Consider the following 14,284-nt stretch of genomic DNA (forward strand, 5'->3'; position numbering starts at 1 on the left):
ACCTCAGCTATTTGCCTTCCCTCTGTCCCAGAGGACAACATCTCCACAGAGACATCCGACTAGCACATTAACCTGGTCCTGAAGAGGTTTATGTCCCACCCTAGTAAGCACGATCATCCTTCATCTGGACATTCTTCATCTTCATTTCCCATTTTCTACATTAATTCTTTTCTGATCACTTGACCTTTGATTTGCTATCATGGACTGATCACCAGCAGGCAATGGTAACATCTCCTTTCAAAGGCCAAGGCCCACGTTGGCCTTCCAAAAGGTCTTCATCTCTACCATATCACAGAAGCAGAACTGAGAAAACATATCTTGAGTAGCTTATTTTATACCTGTATGAATATTTGTCTTTCTCCCCACATTAATTTGAGATTTCACAGTCCCTCTTGCAGTGTCTGCACCTCTGGTGGGTCTCCTTGGAGCACCCATTTGTCACACAAATGATGTCAGGTCACCTCACCCATTTTGGTGCCAGCTCTGCTGGTGTCTCTGCACTTCTCTTTCTTCCTGCTGCTTTCTCCAACCATTTGGTGTGTAGTTTCTGTTCCCTTACTTTCAGCATAGTCTGTTGGTCTGTCCAGGTAAAATGCTGCTTCCCATGTCCAACACGAGTGTATACTTTAGAGAAAAGCCCTTTGAGGAGCAGTGGTTCAGTACAAGTCTTTTCTGTTTCCATTTCGACATAATCCCCTGTGTTTTTAGACATTTTAATTCTCTGTACTGCTAAACTGATCCAGATCTTAAATGTGCAATGCATTCAATAGCTCATGAAATTTAAAGCAATTTTCATGCATCACCAGGAGCAGATTTTTTTAATTGTCTCTAACATCTTGAGCTGGACTTACCAATGCTATATAACCTAATTTTCAGGACACATGAGTTTGGTCAAACAAGTGTTAAAAAACACTCAGAAAACCTCCTCTGAGGTATGGAGAAAGGTTAGAACAGAAAACCTCCGGGAATAATAAACAAAAGCTCTCACTGTAGCAGCAGCCCTGTTTTCTTTCCTGAAGACAATTCTTATCTCATTAGAGTTAGTGGGGAAATCACCATCAACTCCCGTGGATTCTGAATTTCTCCCCTCCTGACTTGGCATGCTGTGGGTGTGTTATGATACCAAGACACGATTAGTCCTTTAACACCAGCTCTGCTGTTGGCAGCCCTCAACAATGTGGGTTACTGCAACTAGAGAAGATAATGATTTTCAGCTTCATAGACTTTTAGAAATGCAAATTAGGTACATGGAAAATTCACATGTATGGATTGCATTATACTGTGCCTTTTTTAATCACTCAATAGGTATACTTTAGAAGGAGCTAGCAACCATTAGAAAGCTTTTAGTATTTTAGCACAGGTTGTCTTTGCAAGTCCCCAACAGCTAACTGTGGTACTTTTTCATTTCACTACTCAATATCAACATGGTGTCAGAGACTAAATATCTCAGGATGTATCACGGAAAGTACCACATTTACTCATGTTCGATCTCATTTTATATCAGCATCTTTACCATGTAAGCTGTAAAGGAAAATAAATTTTAAAAGAGCCACTCATGATTTAAAACTAGAGGAGAAATAATTAAGATTAGTAGCAGCCACAATTTCTGGATTAAGATATACAGTGTATAACCCACGTTTTATGAATCCACTTTATCCAAATGATTAGTAGCTCGCTTTTTTGTATAGCTGGAGTTCAGAGGGCATGAAAAATCATGCTGGCATATTAACCATGCGATTAACAACTTGCATGATAAAAAAAAGTACTATTCAGCTCTGTGACTCAGACAAAGACTGAAGGGAAGAAGCATGCTATAGATTTCACAGGGCTGGCCTCTAAAAATAAATACTTTTGAGAATTTTGACATGATAAATGGACAGAGGGAAATCTCCACGTTCATGCAGCTTACTTAAGCCTTGTTCTCTGGAGTCTCACAGAGTGTATTTAGCTTTTCATTTTCTTTTCAGAAATTTCATTTCAGAAGCACCTTAGGAACAGCTATTTTAAGCCTGCACATATCATTGAAGGGATGCCAGTGCTATCCCACTGACAAAGCTGCTTAAGCATGCCCTGAAATCAAACTCAGTAGATGAGAAAGGCAAGACAGGGTTTCTATTAGATGCTCACCCCTCACAAGCTGTTTAAGTCTGCTGTTCAGTGACTGCTTTCAAACAGTTCATACTATCTCCCCCACCCCAAAACTCTTTTGTTGTGTACATTTTTTCATGTGTATTCAGCCTCCTTCTAGTGTTTATCGGCATACTTTCACATGGCAAGCTGCCAATGGAATTCAATAGATGAGACGGACTTTAAGAAGTGATTAGAGTCTGCAGGTATTTGCTCAAAGACCTCCACCATGCCTTGAGAAGGTTCAGAAATACATGTAAGTTTGCCTTTCATATGCCCTGTTATCAGACAATAACATCCTCCACAATTTTATGCTCCAAAAACTCCTGGCAGCAGTAAAGAACAAAGGACCTTGTAATTGGCTTTTAAGAATGATAGAATTACAGCATTATTTTACATATGAAAAGTGAAGGTTATTGTTCAAGGCCATGTATTTCATCCTACACTGCATTAACCAACTATAATCAACACTGGCACCCCAAAAATCATGGATCAAAATGTCTCGTAAGGCAGCTCAATCAAGTTGCTGAGACATTATAAGCTACATATGGCTTTCATGCTACTTAAAAAGCTCAGTTATTTTAACACCCCCACATCTAATAGCCTACTAGTTGCCTGTAAACTCCTCATTCATATCTATATTCATTCATATTTAGAGGTGGAATTAAATACATATTGTTCAAACCCAGCAAAATCACTCCAGAATAACTCCCCTATATGGAAACAATGTTCACCTGAACATAACCAAAAAAACCCTTTCCCTTCCCTTTACTAGGTCTGTGCATTTCTATCATTTACTTGTAGTTTGAGTATCTAAAGGTTTTAATTCAAGGATGCTACTCCTGTGGAGCAGTGAAGCCAGGAGGCAAAGAAGTTGATTCAGGCTCTCTGTAGGATCACAAATACAGAAATTAAGATGTATTTCAGCAGTTCTAGACTTTGAAAGGATCACCTACCATGTGAAGGAAGTTGCAGTAGAATATTACTGAAAGGAACTTGATATATCACCTGGCAAATACATACGCCTAATGAACATATAACTTACAAGAGATATTTAAGCCTCTGGCTTGGTATCCAACAGAATTAGCCCAAAAAGCATCTCATTAAAGGAAATGAAATGTTTTTATCACATTGATTTAAATATTTGGCTATGCCATCAATAAGGAAGAAAGGAAGAAGAACAATTACAGATTAATTGGAGCATTTTCTGATATTATTATTTTTTAATTATTTAGCCATATTCTACTGTTCCCACCACGTAACCCACTAGTCAGCCTCTCCAGAGTGGATTCATTTGGATGAGTAATATTTGAGCAATGCTCTGAGTCCCCTTTTAAATACAACGTGCAGTCCAAGAGAAAGTATTCTGGACTGGATCTCTGCAGACCATGGCTTTTACCGCTGACTTTGCCACTGACCTTGATTGTGCTAGTTTACTTCTTCGTGTCCCCATTTTCCTCATTTCCTCTGCTCAGGTCAGATCACTCAAACAGATCCAGTCTCATATTTTGTGCCCTCCTCGTGCCCTGCACAAAATAAGTCTAATGTCTAGGTTCTGCAATAATACAAATATATGTAGTAAAAACTTGTTCTTTTCCCCGAATTACTAGTGGTTGAGTGAAAGTTTGTGTTTCCAGAGCAGCCAATTCAGGATTAAGCTTTTAAGAACACAATAGTGCTTTTTAGGTCACTGCTATGTCAAGTATGAATGATGGCATTTTATCAAGGTGTAAGTGCAGCATCTGGTTTTCTGTCCATATTTGGTCTCTTTTTCACTGGCTTTTAACATGCCCTTACCAATTACTCTGCTTTATCTTCTGTAGTGTAAGAGCTGACACAGGTCTTTTGCAAGCTAAGAGCCCTGGCCTCACACCTGCCCCCATAGAGCATTTGTACACGGTTTCTCTAGGATGAATCACATCACCTTTATTATGAAATCAGTCATCCAAGTTGATTCTTGTGAAGAAGACTTAACTAGAGAGAAAAATTCACTGTGAAACTGTAGCTTTGAATCACGGTTGGCGAACTAAAATGTAAATCAGCTGTGTATTTACACTGAAGTCAGTGGTATCTCAAGAAACTTTGTCCTCTACATTACTCAGTCTTGTGCTGATTCACAGAATCACAGAATGGTTTGGGTTGGAAGGGACCTTCGAGATCATCTCATTCTAACCCCCTGCCATGGGCAGGGATGCCACCCACTTGATCAGACTGAGTCTCAGGAAGGATCCTCCAAAGGACCAGCTGAGCTCTGTTATCCTTTTTCCATGTTTCCCTGGGAATAGGCAGAATGCAGTTGAAGGCAGGCATAGTACCTGCTCATAGTAGCACCTAGAGACAATGCTCAAGTCATTTTTCATGTAATTTTTTTATCTGTTGCGAGCGCTTGGTGCCTCACATGGGTGCCTGAAGCCTCTGGAGCAGATAACAAGCTCTTCTTCACACTGCAGTGGCTCCTTTCTATTCTCCCAGGCTTCACAAAAAGAAGCAGTGCAGGAGCAGAGAGCAGCCCAGGACACTCGCATGGTACAGCCAGCAGCTCTCTATGCCCCTCAGCAGCTTCACAGACACCAGGCAATCTCCCCTCTGCAAATGGTCTGCATCTCTCATGCTGACAATTTCCCCCTTCCAATAGGTTGGAGAAAGCGTGGATCTCTCAAACCAGACACACAATTTTTCTCAAAATCAATGCCAAAAATCAGATTTATCTAGCAGGAGTCTTGGAAAAGGTGAGGCATCCAATAACAGTTAAGGAAAACAAATACATTTCGTGTTTTAATATCACCTATGTAAAAATTTGTGTAATCACAAACGCAAACAAAATGCAAACAAAAGGAGCCCATGCAAAATTTTTCCAGTCCAGGCTTGGACTGTGATCAGTTGAGGTGCCGTGCGTGTCATGCAGCATTCCCAACAGGTGTTGTTAATGCTACCAGTAAAAATCACTCATGAAGTAATTTTCCCTTTAGCACCTTTGACTACGTTTTATAGTTATCATTCCTATTAGTTAAGGAGCAGATAATAGCTGAATTTGCTCTGTAAGTTCACATCTACCCCTTCACACACGCACCCTCTCTGAGACTGTAAATCCATGTGCACTTGCTACTGGCTTTGAAAAATCTTAACATACCATCCAATGGCACCTGGATCTAGGATTGAACTCAATAGTGCCAGTCTGTGAACAGTACCAATAATTTCCATTTATTCCATACCTTCACAACAAGGCTAAGAAAAATCCAGCATTTGAACTTCCTCATTCCTACAATGCCAGGAGATAGCACCAGTTCATATACAAGCACAGAAGCCAAGAGGGCTCTACCTAGCATAGGTTAGGTTTTCAGGTCTTCTTTTAAGCTACATTATCCATGTTCCCACCACATGAATTCATATCTAGCGGCCAAGCTTGCCCCTTTTTGTTGATCTGCTTCCTCCTGTCTTTTCACGCTGGTCAGCTGGTGGTTCCTCTTGTGCAATTGAATTTGGCAGGTGCAAGAGCATTTGTTAAAGCTGTGCACAAGCTGGGGAACGCTATTTTGACAGCTGATAGGTCTGCAGCATCCTTAGAGGCTTTTAAAAGCACATTGAAAACTTCATTATTTACAAAGCTTTACAGCTGGGACGCACAAATCACCCATGGCTGATTTGTTGAAGGAACATTGGACTGTATTTTTAGGTATCCACTTTTTATAGACTTTGCATAAACCTAGAAAGGGATTCTGTCTCATATGCCTATTTGGGGAACTTCCTTTATTCTTCTTTTGCAGTTGATATTTTTTTTGGGGGGGGGGGGGGGTAGAGGTTCAAGGGAGAGTTTAAGGGGTATTGTGGTTTGGGCATTTCCCTGCTTTGTTCACTGCAGCAGTTATAAGATGAATTCTGGGTTTCCCTCAGCTCCGCACAGAATCAAAAGAATCAAAAGACAGTCACAGAGCAGCTGTGATCCCGTGAGCACATCCAGGATATTGTATTGTATTTCAGCCCTTCTTTTCTTCTGTGCTTGGAAACAAAACATTTTTTACACTGCTTTAGCAGCACGATTTCTATTACTGCTAATGTCTATTTCCCCATGACCATTACCATTTCAGGCTTTTACTTGATTTTCTTCCCCCTTCCCCAGTCAAACCACAATTTATGTTCAGATGCACAAAAATGCTAATATTTTCATTTCCTCTGTATCTCCAATTCTCCCCATATCCATTAGCTTAGGGAGAAACATTACGGATCAGTTTTTAGGGAACACCGACAGCCCATGTAGAAGTCAGACGGAGCAGCAGGTGTTCAGCATCTCTGAACATCAGACCCTTTCTGCATACTTATGCCACGCTTGTTGCACAAGAAGATGAACACCTGCACCAGCCTGGTGTTGCCAACTCTTCTGATTTTATTTCCAGTCTGAGGCTATGTGCTGGTTTTAGTCAGTGCTTCTGGGATCATCTTGTTACATGGAAATCTCAGCATTTGTCACGTAACTCTGATCCTCAGGACCCCAGAGAAAAGCGTGAATCCATGTGCTGTTACAGGTCAAAAATACACTGCAAAATCCTCTGTTTTCTAAAATATTACCTTAGGCCAATTCCTTGACTATAGAAGGACTCAATTTATGGCGCTCAAGACTCAGAGTAATGCAAGAAGTTTGAAGTGATTTACATTTTGTTCCCATTGTCAGTAGACAGCACACAAGGTCTGTACTAGAGGAGCTGGGAAAATGTTCATGCTGAGCAGTGCCTTCTTTTTTTAAAGTTCACTTAAAATAAGCCTGTAATACTTCTGTAATCAAACATTCTATAAATACTCTAACAAATTAAGATACTGACAGCAATGTTCACTGTCTCCTTCTGAAAGGTCTTTAATTTATCACTCCCATAAATCTCCACAAAAGCTGGATTCTCCTCCAGCCAAGAAAATGAAGCTGCTGTCTGAAGTACAGACCCAGTCAGAACATCTGAGCTCTTGAGTACACTTATGCTCATAACGAGCCAGGTGTGTACATACATACACACGCACATGCACAGAAATGGTAAAAAAAACTTGTATTATTCATACAAAATACTTGGAAATTAATTTCAGCCTGAGAAGGTGTCAGGTTTGTAATCTGTTTGCAGACAACTTGTAAACAGAGAGTTTGGGTTCACCAGCTATTATTTGCTCAGCTCAGTTTTGTGTTTAATAAATTATTGGATTTTTTTTTTCTCTACTGGGTTCTTAGTGGATATAAACAGATTTCACAAGGTTGATCTCACTCCCAAATAAGCCAGGAGAATGAAGAACTTTAAGCTGTTTCCTTAACAACCTGATAATGCCACAAACACGACAGTGAAGCTTCTGGCACTTGCTATTTTGAGAGGTTTTTATCTCTGTAGAAATGAAGAACCCGCTGGCAAGTGGTCAGGCACAGGCTTCTCGTGGACGAACACCAGCGCTGCCAGTGCCTACAGGAGGTGCGCACCAGCCTCAAGCATGTTGCATTTGCTGATTTGCTTTCCGTGATCCTTCCATGAGGTTTCTCCAGGAGCTGCTGCTGCCAAGAGCATCTACTGGGACTCGCCAGAGCAGTCAAAGCTCTGCCAGCTTTGCTTGCCTCTTGCTACTGTCTGCGGGATTGCACTCAGGGAGGAGAAACAAAAGGAGATTTTTATTTGTGCATCCAGTATTGCATCCATCTCCTTCACTTGTAAGACGTGAGATAAGGATACCTGGGAAGAGCTGCTCTCCTCTGCTACAGCACTGCGGGGCTGTGCTGAGACCTGCCCTGCTTCTAATACTTGCTCACATCTGTTATGTTCGTGCCAGCAACAGCCTCAGCCAAATATTTCAGATGCAAATGTTTAGGCAGTGAACCATGGGTCATATCATATGGAAACATTTTTTTTTCCTGGACTTTTGTTATGGATGCTGTTCAAAATGTAAAGATTGAGATGGCTTACAGTTTTTTTTCACGCTGCTTTGTGGTACACAGGTCTATTTTTATCTAATTCTCTATTCGACTTGCAGACAGATGACTGTGTGTAAGACTGTATAAATTCTGTTTTAGCTGTATTTTCCAAATCAGATTTGGTGTAAATAGCAGTTCTTGTCCACAATAAAAAATAAGCCAGCTTTCTAAAATACTTCTGTTCTCAGAGCTTGTTTGATATACCTCCGATCAAGTTCAAGCTACAATTTTGTAAATCAAGGAACTTGAAAGTCTTTAAAAGCTATTGTAAATTATGTAGAGTGAAGAAAAACTTGGGCCCAGAATATTTCTTCATCATGTCTGAGGAAAGGAACAGTTCTGTAGAAACGAGTGTGGATTTACTGGGAGGCATATGTATCCATGCACTAACTGTCCCACCAGGAGGGAAGAGGGATTAGAGAAGTTATATGTTAGCAAAAGGTAACATCTTTTTTTCTCCTCTTCTTCTTCCCATTTTTGTATTCAAATACATGATGTTCTCTGCTTGTGAATGCTGAGACCAACTCTCCTGTTTCTCCCAGGGTAGGGATGCTGCCTTACAGCTCATCGTGAGTCCGCGTTATTTCAATCCGCCCACATTTGGAGGACTCCAGAGCTGGGCGGGATGGAAGTGCAAACTGCTCATCCTGCCTCAGTAATCCTCCACCTTCCTCACTACTGTGAGTAAAGGATAAATAAAAATAGAGAGTAAACAAAAGACACTCCTACACAAGAAGCAATTACTTTTTCAGCTGATTTTAGCTAAGAATGGACTTTGTTGTCAAGGCTCCTCCATTTTCATTTCAGTTGTTGTTGCTTTTTGTATTGATCCTTTGTAAACATTGTGACTTGCAGCAATCAGCAATATTAGTAACTCGTCTGGCAGCAATGTATGTTAAAACAGGTATTTTCTGTAACAGAGTGGGAGGGGAGAGATGGTAAATGTTAAAATGAAAAACAGCCTGATTTTTAAATGAGTAGAGAAAGTCTTCTGAAGAACAGTATAAATGAGCTTCAGTCATAGCAACAAACACTCTTCTCTGTTTTCTATCCCATCATGATCAGCCCTGGGACCAGGGCCCCTCCTAGGCTGGTAAGCAAGACCGTAGCTCAACATCTTGCTTTTACTCTCCAGGTCCTCAAAGCTCCTACTGCTTTGTGCAGAAGCCATCAGTCGGTAGCAGGGAAGCCCCAGGCACAAAGCAGAGTCCTGCCCTTGCCTGACTGCCCACCTCCCCGCCCTGCAGACAGCAGGGTATTAGGATACAAATGGAGAGAGTGCAGTGTGGAGAATGTGGCGATGACACCATCTCCATGGCCACGAACTGGTCTCCTCAAGGGGTGGCCCACCAGATCATGTCCCCCAGGAGACACCTCTAAGGAAAACCCCTTCTTAAGGACCAGCTGGGCATCACTCTCAGCTGGACATCAAGCTCTCTGGCCTTCAAAATGGGAGAAGTCTGCATATGGCTTTAGGAACAATCTGAGGTACAACAAACTTGAGAAATACAACAGGGAAAAAATCTCTGTGGAGTCCTGTTGACAGGATTTTTTTTTTTTTTTTTTTTTTTTTAAGAGACCTGGATTTAAAGATCTACAAGTATCAGTTCAGACCTCAATCTATTGACTGGGTCAGAATCCTAATCCACACCCCTCGATTCCCACCTCCTGAGAGGGACTAACGCGGAGTTGCTCACTCTGTGGAATAGGCAAATAAATTCACTTTAGAGAGCCACAAATTGCAGAGACTGCCATGCAGGAGATTTATCTAAAGCATTCCTTGCAGGTATTTCCGAGAATGGCTATGTTAATACTCAAGCACATTTTAGACTGTGATCACCTAAGTTATATAGCAAAGTTAGATGATGATACACAAAAAAAAAAAAAAGAGGCTCCTGACGCAAATGGAGTATCTCATTGTGAAGATGGTTAGAGAAAGCAGTCTGCAGCACACACCTGATTAGAAATGCAAGGTAGCCATCAGCTGCCTTTGTTACTGTGCACCAGTGAATGTAAGAGGGACAACTCAAAAACCAAATTGTTCCACGTTGCCCTCGAGTGCCTATTGCCTGGTGTTAAGAGGGCTTTTTAGGATTGCTGTGCACCCTGAAAGAGCCAGAAAAGCATTAGGCCGACCACAGTGCTTTTTCTGCTGGAAACACTTCCCAAGATTTAGCCATAACCCATCATTGAATCTGCCCTTCCAGGAGCCCTGAACGACATTAGGAGACACACACAATCCTTCTGTCTGTCCAAGGCTGGTGAGGACAACCTTACAGATGGCTTTTGCCTTCTGTTACCTGGGCTGACCAAATACGGCCTTTTTGACAAAACTCTCAATGCAGTTTCCTCACTCATTTTGTTGAGTTACTCATTCGGTGTTTATGATGGAAACTTTTATTCCAGCTTGGGAAAGTAAACAGTTTCTTCAAGATTACGAGGTGAGAAGCCTTTCCTCAAGGTCCCACTGGAGGACAGAGGTGAACATGCCAGTCACTCAGCAGCTCCTCGGGGCAGGTGAGCACAGCAGGGCACAGAAGGCAGCAGCGATGCTTGGAGCTTGCAGAAGGTGTGCCAGGACAGGCTCTGAGCTACCCTGAATGTGTGGCTGTCTTTCAGAAGCTAGTAAATATGTCTGGGTATGCAGAAAAGGACCCAGAGGATCCTCCAGAGCACAGAGGTGTGGATATACAAGTGCACTGTACTTTTTATGCCTTTTGGTGGTTTTGCAGGCTGAAGCAGTTCAGCTAGTTGCACTGAGACCATTTGATGGTATTTGTAAAAGAAGCACTACTTTATCTTCTGCCAGCAGAGGAAAGCAGCTTTGTAACAGCCCTAGCAAGACAGCTGTGCAGCAGAAGACTGGCAGACTGCACCTGAGATAATAGCACAGGGACAGTAACAAGACAGGAGGAGGCACAGCCCAGTTAGTCACAAGTGGAACAATGTGGAGTCAGGTTTTGCCTTTCTCCAAGGGATTTTGGCCTTCTGCTCTGATGCAAGCCATTGTTTTGGAGAACAATACCCTCTCCAGTGGAAGGAGCACCACTGCCATGCAGCCTTTAGGTGAACAGCCCTAGATGGGGGGTTGTGAGCAATGTTCAGACCAAAGTATCCCCAATAATCTCTTTAGTCCCCCTAACCCTAGAGCCCTGGAGGGCCAGAATAGATACCACTTAACATCGTTTTAGGTGAGGCTCAGCTGAAAAGCACTCAAACTGCTTACAACTGTCTATCCATAGCCATCAGCTGGGTTACATTAATACATCATGAATGCCTTTCTGTATCAATTTCTAAAGAGCAAATAAAAAGGAGTAATTTATAGCAGTGGTTCCCAACCAAGGAAGCAGGCTCAAATGCTTTATGAGTAAATTCTGGAAGCCCAGCAGAAAGCCTCTGTCAGGTCTGTTGTCAAGGTCAGTCCAGAAATTACTGCCCTGCATTTGATCTTGTCTCTGGAGGGAGGGAGACAGCCATCAGGTAGGTAAGGGCAGGAGGAAATGTAGTGCAGTCCCGTGAAGGAATGATTGCCGTTTTCACTGGGACAATGGCTGTATAAAAAAGACTGGGCACCCCGTTCAGAGCCAGCTACACTTCCCCTGCATGTCTCACCACTCCCTGCTGCACAAGAGTTATCGTGAACCAGTTATAAAGCATCCTTCACATCAGCCACCTCATCCCTGAGCGTGCAGAAAAACGAACTCAGCACACACATATCTTCCATTGTCAGCCAGGAGAGGGACTTCAGAGAAGGAAAAAAGAAGAAAAAAAAAGTACAGCTTTTATAGCTGCCTCTACAGCAAGTAATCAAACACAGCTCTCTCGAAAGGATTCCCAGTCAGGAGCACAGAGTGGGAACAGCAGTGAATGCGACAAAGCGGCAAAGCTGGCCCTGAGCGCTGCAGCCATGGTGGTGGCGGCCCGAGGATGAAGGCATGATCTCCTGTTTCATGCAACAAAGAAGATAGAAAAAAGAAACACTCACGTAATTCTATTTGCATATATATATATAAAAAAACCACCATACATAGAGACACTGTCTGTAAAAACTAGGTAACGGCATATCATAGTGAGCCAAATTATTTCTGTCACTGATTTGTATTCACTAGACCCTACAAAAGGGGCCCAACCTGTGCTCTGAAAAACTTCCAGTGGAACTGCTGCCCCCAGCAAACCGACTAAAGACTAGAAAGTTCTTGCAGAAGCAATACACTTGCTTTTCTTCTATCCTTACCATTACCACCATAGAAGCAATTCCTGAGCCTTCAAGGGTCAGCGGACCACAGGTTAAAAAGCACTGCCTCAGAAACCCTGATGAAAATCTGAGGCCCACTATGCTGAGCACTTCCAAACACCAGAGGTAATATCCTGCTCTGGAGAGTTTAGAGTGAATAGATCAGGTGGAGAGAAGAGACACTGGGAGTAGGAATACGTCTTTCCTGAAGCTGTCCAGGTTACTAGCAGAGCCTGACATGGTTTACTTTGATGGTGTGCAACCCTCCTTGGAGGTAAAAAAGACATTTTCCATCCTAATGTACAGCAGCAGCAAAACTGAAGGGAAATTCATACTAAGGACTACAGTTTTCTTGCTTTTGATGTGTTTATGTAGAAATATTTGTGTGCATATACGTATTTTAATGAGTTTAAAAAATTAGATGATGCTTTGGCAAGGTACAGAAAAAAATCAAGTATTTTAATCATTAACAGCATATGGATTCTTTCACATATGTTTAAACTTGAAGCATTCAAATAACACAGAGGAATTTCATTAAAACCTACATGCCATTGTTTTTGTAATCAAATGCAGGTTGCTTTAAGATATTTATTTATTTACTGATGAATGTGAAGAGTTTAAACAGCTACAGTACAGCAACCAAGTTTTAGTGGTTTCCTGTCTAGTTTTTCATTTTCTGTTGTTTTTCTTTTTTGAATAAAATGTTAGAAACCATAGGTAATGTTAAAAAATGGCTTCTTTATGAAAGAGAGATTAAAGAGGGTCACATTTTCTGTGTGAACACACATAACTGGAAATTAACTGTGCAGTTGCACACAAAATATGATATAATATAACCTGAATGTAAATTAGTTGATGAAAAAGGAATATGCCATACAATATCCAGTAAAAACATCTGCATGTTTTTTGAATGCAAATTCACATTATAGTGGGAATAGCCAGAAGTCTTACGGGTTGATACCAGTTATTTACAGTTCCTAGTAATTGTTAGAATGTGAAAAATTACTGGAGCATAATAAAAATTGCTATAAACTATAAAATATAATAGTAGCTTAATAAAGAAAAGGAAAGCCTGTGGCAGAAATCAGTTGGATATTACAAATAAATGTAATGGCAAATTAGAACACAGCTCACAACTTGTCATATAGCAATAAACTATAGATATTTTGGCACTAAAAAGCAGTAAGAGGGGCTTTGTAGATTAGTTTCAATTGTGAACCTATTCTGTTCTTTTAGAGCACTCCATTAATAAAAGGGTTTGTTGTGTGGCCTACAATCCTGAATATTCTCTGATTCTGTACTTCCTGCATTCAAGGAGAAGTTGCAGCTGAGCCAAATAACTGCACACAGGACCCTGGCATTGCACCCATGGCAAGACGTCAAATCCCAGGAAATCAGAATCATCCTGGAAACATCTCATGAGCAAGTGTGTTGCAATCCTACTAAGGCACTGTTATAAACAAGCTTTTGACTGCAAAGGAATCGTTAAAACTGAAGATGCTGACCATATTATCCACAAGACTGAACATCATAGCCAAGTGAAGAAACAACACGCAAGAACCTAATTAAAAGCAGGTTAATATATCCGTGTTACTTACCTTGTTAAATGAGAGGTACCCTAATAATAATTAAGCCAAATAAAATCAACTGCTAATGGCAATATGTCATTGACTTCTTTTGATCCTACTATTCATTTCACTAACTCTCACATATGAAGTTAAATGGATAGTTTATATAAAGACCAGTTAAGGCTTATTTTCACGTATTATTCTGGTTTTTCCCCTCATTGAGTCAGTGATCTGCTATCCTGGTAACAGACAAAAACAGCAAAGTTTGCTTTTGCATTCTTTAAAAAGGGATGTTCTCACCTAGTGGGAGTTAATATAGTAATATAAATAAATATATTTATTTGATAATATAAGTAATATTTTAAGAAACTAAATTAACAAGTAGTTAATAAGGGCAACTGCTTAGTTAGTATTCTAGATTTA

The sequence above is a fragment of the Anas platyrhynchos genome, chromosome 2, assembly GCF_047663525.1.
Source record: "Anas platyrhynchos isolate ZD024472 breed Pekin duck chromosome 2, IASCAAS_PekinDuck_T2T, whole genome shotgun sequence".
NCBI classification, from domain to species: domain Eukaryota; kingdom Metazoa; phylum Chordata; class Aves; order Anseriformes; family Anatidae; genus Anas; species Anas platyrhynchos.